The sequence below is a fragment of the Schistocerca cancellata genome, chromosome 4 (genome assembly GCF_023864275.1).
Source record: "Schistocerca cancellata isolate TAMUIC-IGC-003103 chromosome 4, iqSchCanc2.1, whole genome shotgun sequence".
NCBI lineage: Eukaryota > Metazoa > Arthropoda > Insecta > Orthoptera > Acrididae > Schistocerca > Schistocerca cancellata.
In genome coordinates, this window is record NC_064629.1 from 207,400,358 (window position 1) to 207,407,919 (window position 7,562).

Sequence of the window (7,562 nt, forward strand, 5' to 3'; positions counted from 1 at the left end):
AGTAGGGACGAAAATATGTTACCTAACTATGGAACAGACTGATTGCATGTTCCTACGAACAGAAAACCTCACTGATAATTGAAAGCTGCCGCACGTGGTAGCCACGCGGTCTTGGGCGCCTTGTCACGGTCCGCGCGGCTCCCCCCGTTGGAGGTTCGAGTCCTCCCTCGGGCATGGGTGTGTGTGTTGTCCTTAGCGTAAGTTAGTTTAAGTTACATTAAGTAGTGCGTAAGCTTAGGGACTGATGACCTCAGTAGTTTGGTCCCATAAGCCCTTCCCACAAATTTCCAATTTCCAGCAAACGAGAGGTCTGGTGACTACTTGGGTGGTATTCACACGGAGGGGAGAGTGTTTGGACCTAAACAGCGTGTACAATCACTTAGTGAAAGCACACGGGAGTTTTCAGTTTGAATTTAAAGAAATTAGATCCAAGAACTACGCATACATAAGATATCCCCCGTCGTGAAGATCGTAAAATTGAACTGTATGAGAAGTTGAATGGTCTGTACAGAACTAAATAAGTTGATGGACGAGGTAGAGGCGGATGTCGCTTGTTTACAGGAACCCTACATGCATGACTGGTCTACCAACAAACATATGACAATAACAGGGTATGGAAATGTAAATGAGCGTACGGCGTTAGTGGCCGGGAGTTGCCAGTCGGGAAGATCGGCCGCCAAGTGCAAGTCTTATTGAGTGCGACGCCACATTGGGCGACTTGCGCGTAGACAATGGGGATGAAATGATGATGCGGACAGCACAACACCCATTCCCTGAGGGGAGAATATCTCGCGCCTCGGCCGAGAAATGAACCCGGGCCCCCGTGCGTGGCATTCCAACGCGCTGACCATTCAGATGTTGGGGCGGACAATAACAGGGTTAAAGGCCGCCAAAGCAGCAATCGTTGAAACACACATACGAATTACAGTGACAAAAATGACACAACTATGTACTGAACACTTTTTAATAGCAGAAATTACACAGGGAAGGGGATCATGATGCTCAAGTCATTATACGCACAGTACTCATATCACATTCAAGCTCTTGCAAACTCAATTAGATAAATAACAGGTTTGTTCTAGGGCAAAAGCCGGCCGTGGTGGCCATGCAGTTCTAGGCGCTTCAGTCTGGAACCGCGTGACTGCTACGGTCGCAGGTTCGAATCCTGCCTCGGGCATGGATGTGTGTGATGTCCTTAGGTTAGTTAGGTTTAAGTAGTTTAAAGTTCTAGGGGACTGATGACCTCAGATGTTAAGTCCCATAGTGCTCTGAGCCATTTGAACCCAGGGCAAAAAACTATACATCCTCGCGGACATTAACGCACATTCAGCATTCTGGCATGCTGATAGGTCAGATTCCAAAGGACAAATAATAACGGACGTCGTAAATGAGTGCAGCCCTTTTGTGCTCAGTAAGGCAGGGCAAGCACAGACATACCGTGGAAATGCCGGAGGTACCAGTAACATAGACATGTCATTAGCAAACGGAACATCTGTTACATATATCATCGACTGGCAGTGATAACAGAGCTACACACAGTGATCACAATGCAATAATTGTACACACTGCTACACACATAAACACAAACATATTCACTCAAAAACACCCGCGACTGCTGCTGAACAGAGCAAACTGGCAGACACTAAAAGATGTTATAGAAGTATCCCCCTTGCACACCATCCGATAAAGTATTGATTACAGAGCATACATATTAACTGATCTACCGCAGAGAGCTCAAATCGCTGCAATCCCACAAATCAATGACATACGTAATCAAAGTGAACCTTAGTCGACATTATTAACAGAACTAACGAAGGATTCACGAGAAAAAAGACGATACTACCAACGAGCAAAAAGAACACAAGAAAAGATGTCAGGCTGCAACAATACCTTGAAACCAAACATCGATACAAGAACGAATTATAAAAAAACAAGGCAGGACCGTTGGGACAATTTTGTCAGGACCAACTTAAAGAATAACATATGGGGAGAGCTCCTCAAAATAGAAACTGAGAGAGTAAAAACACCAACACTAATGCGAATATTAAAGCGATAAAACGGTACAATGACACACGGCTGGAGATGCTCAGCAGGATACCTGCTTAACGAGCCACTGCCAGACGATGACCCTTCACACCACTAACACCACCACATAGACCTACGCAGACAAATGGGCATTAACTACATAAATGTTGGAATCACTTCTCCTTTCGCTCGTAAGGAGGATGCACTGGCGATAACGAAACTTAAAGACAGAAATGCTCCGCGCCCAGATGGTGTTCACTCATAACCCATTAAAGCTGTTGCCCCACAGATTGCCCTTACTCAATCAGTCATTACTACAAGTGAGAATACCCACCTGTTGGAGAACGGCCAGTGCAGTGATTATCAAAAAATCAGAGGACAATGACTCAGCAAACCCAAAATCATATAGACCGATGAGTCAAAAAAATGGCTCTGAGCACTATGGGACTCAACTGCTGAGGTCATTAGTCCCCTAGAACTTAGAACTAGTTAAACCTAACTAACCTAAGGACATCACAAACATCCATGCCCGAGGCAGGATTCGAACCTGCGACCGTAGCGGTCTTGCGGTTCCAGACTGCAGCGCCTTTAACCGCACGGCCACTTCGGCCGGCGCCGATGAGTCTACTGAAAGTTCTAAGCAGGGTCCAGGGAAGGGTAGTGTGACAGACTACAGTCACACAGACAGCTTCTGGGTCTCAGTCCACATTCGTATGGGTTCCTGACGCACAAGTCTGTCGACCATGCACTAAATAGGTGCCGGCCGGAGTGGCCTAGCGGTTCTAGGCGCTACAGTCTGGAACCGCGCGACCACTACGGTCGCAGGTTCGAATCCTGCCTCGGGCATGGATGTGTGTGATGTCCTTAGGTTAGTTAGGTTTAAGTAGTTCTAAGTTCTAGGGGACTGATGACCACAGATGTTAAGTCCCATAGTGCTCAGACCAATTTGAACTAAATAGGGCTCTGCACATACCTCAGAGCACACAGGACAAATATGTAGTGGCAATATTTATTGATATCTCTGGCGCTTTTGACAAGCTTCATATATCAGTTTTGTCGACTACTGCAGGAACAGAGTTGTAGAATGGTGAGCAGGTCACTGGAGTTGTCAGAGCAAAGGGGATAGTGGCGTTCGCTGACGATTCGTTCGTAGTGGTTGCAGGAAACTTAAGAAGTCACTTAGAACAAAAGACTACGTAGCTTCTGTAGACATCAGTGTTCGGTGCAACAACAATAAACCAACAATTTCAGTTAATAAAACGGTGTACTTACTACTGGAAGGTGAACTTAAAAGAAACCCCAGCATCAAGCTAAATGACACAACCTTGCAACGCAAAAGAGTAGCAAGATATGTAGGTTTACGCATTGACAACAAATTGAAAATGGTTCAAATTGCTCTAAGCACTATGGGACTTAACATCTGAGGTCATCAGTCCCCTAGACTTAGAACTACTTAAACCTAATTAACCTAAGGACATTACACACATCCATTCCCGAGGCAGGATTCGAACCTGCGACCGTAGCAGCAGCGTGGTTCCGAACAGAAGCGCCTAGAACCGCTCGGCCACAGCGGCAGGCGTCAAACTGAAGATCACTCAACATACCAGACTTAACAACCAACAAACCAATGAAAATAATGCATAAATTAGCAAGACTAAATACAACGCAATACAGACTGTCAATAAAGACGATAGGTACGTTTCATCTGGCACTATTCGAATCCATAATATGCTTTGTAGTAAGTGCCGTGGGGCATCGACTGAGGCCTGCAGCACATAAAATCATTGTGAGACGTGGCCAAGAACTGTTATGCTCAGGTTGCCGGGAGCCTTCGGCACAACATCGGCGGATGCCTGTGCGTGGTGATGGGAGTCTGCCCTACTGAGATCACCGTCAGTCAAGAAGCAGCAGCGTACGGGTTTATGAAATGCAGGCGTGGGAAGGTATTTGAAATCACAGAAAGGCGCCAACTAAACCGCTGGCGTAACAATACCTGGCAGAGAGAATGAGATTCCACAGAAAAGGGGCGTCGCGTCTACAACTTTTTCCCAAACATCACGGAACGAATGAGGTTAAAACATACAGATCCCGCACGTGATGTAGTCCATTTTCTCACAGGGCATGGTCCATACCCAGAACACCTCCGTCTATATCTACATCGGTACTTCACAATCCACCTTACGGTGCGTGGCGAAGGGTACCCTGTACCATCGCTAGTCATTTCCTTTCCCGTTCCACTCGCAAGTAGAGCGAGGGGAAAACGACTGCCTGTATGCCTACATATGATCCCTAATTTTTGTATCTTATATTCGTGGTCCTTACGCGCAATGTATATCGGAGGCAACAGAACCGATCTGCAGTCAGCTTCAAATGCCGGTTCTCAGTAGTGTTCTCCGAAAAGAATGTCGCCTTCCCTCGAGGGAGTCGCATTAGAGTTCCCGAAGCATACCCGTAACATTTGCGTGTTGTTCGAACCTACCAGTAAGAAATCTAGCAGTCTGCCTCTAAATTGCTTCGTTGTCTTCCCTTAATCCAACCTAGTACGGATCCCAAACACTCGAACAGTACTCAAGAATAGTTCGCACTAGCGTCCTATATGCGGTCTTGGTTAGAGATGAGTCACGCTTTCCTAGAATTCTCCCAATAAACCGAGGTTGACTACTCGCCTTTCCTGCTACAATCCTCACATGTTCGTTCCATTTCATATCGCTTTGCAATAATATTCTCAGATATTTAAACGACGTGACTGTGTCAAGCAGGACACTACTAGTGCTGTATCTGAACATTACGGGTTTGCTTTTCCTACTCATCCGCATTAAATTACATTTTTCTATACTTAGAACTAGCTGCCATTAATCACACCAACTTTAAATTTTGTCTAAGTTATCTTGTATCCTCCTACCGTCACTCAACGACGACATCTTACCGTACACCACGGCATCATCAGCAAACAACTGCAGATTGCTCGCCATCCTCTCCGCCAAATCATTTATGTGTATAGAGAACAACATAGGTCCTATCACACTTCCCTGGGACACCCCTTACGATACCCTTGTCTCTGATGAACATTCGTCGTCGAGGACAACGTACTGGGTTCCATAACTTACTATGTCCTGGAGTCACTCACATATCTGTCAACCTATTCTGTATGTTCGCACGTTCTTTAACAGCCTGCAATGGGACACCTTGTCAAACGTTTTCCGGAAATTTAGAAACATGGAATCTGCCTAATCATACAATGAAGGCTTTCACGACCGGGTGTTTCAGCTGCCGAGAATCCTTCCGGGTTCTATGGCGCTTAACTTCGGTGATCTGACGGGAACCGTGTTACCACTGTGGCAAGGCCGTTGACGTTTGTAGCTCCGTGGTCCAAGACATTTCTATTGGGTATGGGCTGCCGAGCTAGTTGCTCAAGACAATTTTCAGAAAAGAGTCCAAAAGTATTTCGCATGACTATCTGTCTTTACCACCCCTCCCTTCCCCCGCAGTGAGTCGATAGACATAGACATCCGAGTCTATACTCGTGAGATTAAAGTCGTCTCCAACTAGTATTGCATGATCTCGGTATTTGCGCACTATTGACCGTAGACCTACTTTGAATGACCCTAGAACTGTCACAGTAGAGTCAGGTGGCCGGTAAAAACATCCAGCAATTAACTTGGTTTTACCAAGATCTGTTATACGCTACCAGATGACTTCACTGTCACACATAACTTCGACATCAAAAGAGACAATATTTTTGTTAGTTGCAATGAACCCTTCCCCTGCTGCGTCCTGTAATCTGTCTTTCCGATATACATTCCATGACTTGCTAAATATCTTAGAGTTTACCGCCTCGGGTTTCTGCCAGCTCCCGGTCTCGAGAATAATTTGAGCGCGAGATCTTTCCTGGAGGGCAGTAAATTCTGGAACTTTATTAAAAATACTTCGACAATTTACTTATAAAATTTTGACAGTCGAAGTGTCATTACTCTGAAGGCGTCCTACTTTTATCGGTTTGGTCTCAGCCTAAGACCCATGTGCGCTTGCGGAGAACTAGGAACTCCTGAACTTGTGACTTTACACTGTGACACACTCATACACATCCGACCGCGAACTGAGTATGACAACATAGGACAATTTCTACGACAGCCGGATGATTGAAGCATACTGAATGATATAACCAATAATGTGTCACGTACGTTACAGGAGTTATACAAACAAGGACAAACACATACACAAATAAGGGCAAGCACACAAATACGAGGACAGAATACTTGGAGCCGCGCGGGATTAGCCGAGCGGTCTGAGGCGCTGCAGTCATGGACTGTGCGGCTGGTCCCGGCGGAGGTTCGAGTCCTCCCTCAGGCATGGGTGTGTGTTTGTCCTTGGGATAGTTTAGGTTAAGTAGTGCATATGTCAAGGGACTGATGACCTTAGCAGCTAAGTCTCATAAGATTTCGCATACATTTTTTGAGAATACATGGAATGACAGAGACACAGACACAAACACAGAAATAGACTGAGATGCTGAAACAGATACAAACAATGAGATTAATATACAGACCTAGACGTAAGATAAATTAAGGAACACAGAAATGGATCAACTGTCATTTTAATACATGTTGAAACATCTTGAGGAATATGTTTACTCTTAAAGACATAATTGTTATTAAGCTTATGTACAATAATATCTGTAATGAAAAAGATGCAATTAGTTATTAAATTTAGATAAGGCTTTACCTGACAGACAACATAAATATCCTGCATACAACATTCAGAAATAAGGAATTGAAAGATGCACAAATAATTCACCGATTACGCCCTTGTATAAAGCACATATGGCCTGTAACAAATGTAATGTAAGAGTAATACAACAAATGTTTGTAAACATAAATTTATGAAATGAATATTAAACGTATTTTGTATGCTACCTCGAAAATGACAGGCTCGATGATCTGCCCTCACACCCGAGATAGCTAGGTGATGGCATCTCTAATACAGATCTGTGTACTTTCCTGTTGTGTTTTAAAAGCACTCCGTCTTCAGACCACGAGTGGCCTACCGGGACCATCCGACCGCCGTGTCATCCGGTGGAGGATGCGGATAGGAGGGGTGTGGGGTCAGCAAACCGATCTCCCGGTCGTAAGATGGTATTCTTGACCGAAGCCGCTACTATTCGGTCGAGTAGCTCCTCAGTTGGCATCACGAGGATGAGTGCAACCCGAAAAATGGCAACAGCGCATGGCGCCCTGGGTGGTCATCCATCCAAGTGCCCACCACGCCCGACAGCGCTTAACTTCGGTGATCTCACGGGAACCGGTGTATCCACTGCAGCAAGGCCGTTGCCCCCTGTTGTGTTTTATTTATCCTTATTATCTGAAAGAGTTTTGTTATTTTAGATAATTTTTCCGAATCTGTAATATTTTATAGAGTGATAATATGTCATAACCTCTTTCCATTTTGCTAAATTTCTATTTTCTCTTCATTAACCGATAATTTTAAGATTTCCATTTCTTGATTACTTTTTAATCTGTAAGTGTTTACAGCTGCAATAT

The 7,562-nt window shown here is 44.8% G+C and overlaps 1 pseudogene; it reads right to left on the reverse strand.

Annotated features, from left to right (window-relative positions):
• Window positions 1-7,236: 7,236 nt before the first annotated feature.
• LOC126185775 (5S ribosomal RNA) lies at window positions 7,237-7,354 on the reverse strand (annotated as a pseudogene).
• Window positions 7,355-7,562: the final 208 nt, after the last annotated feature.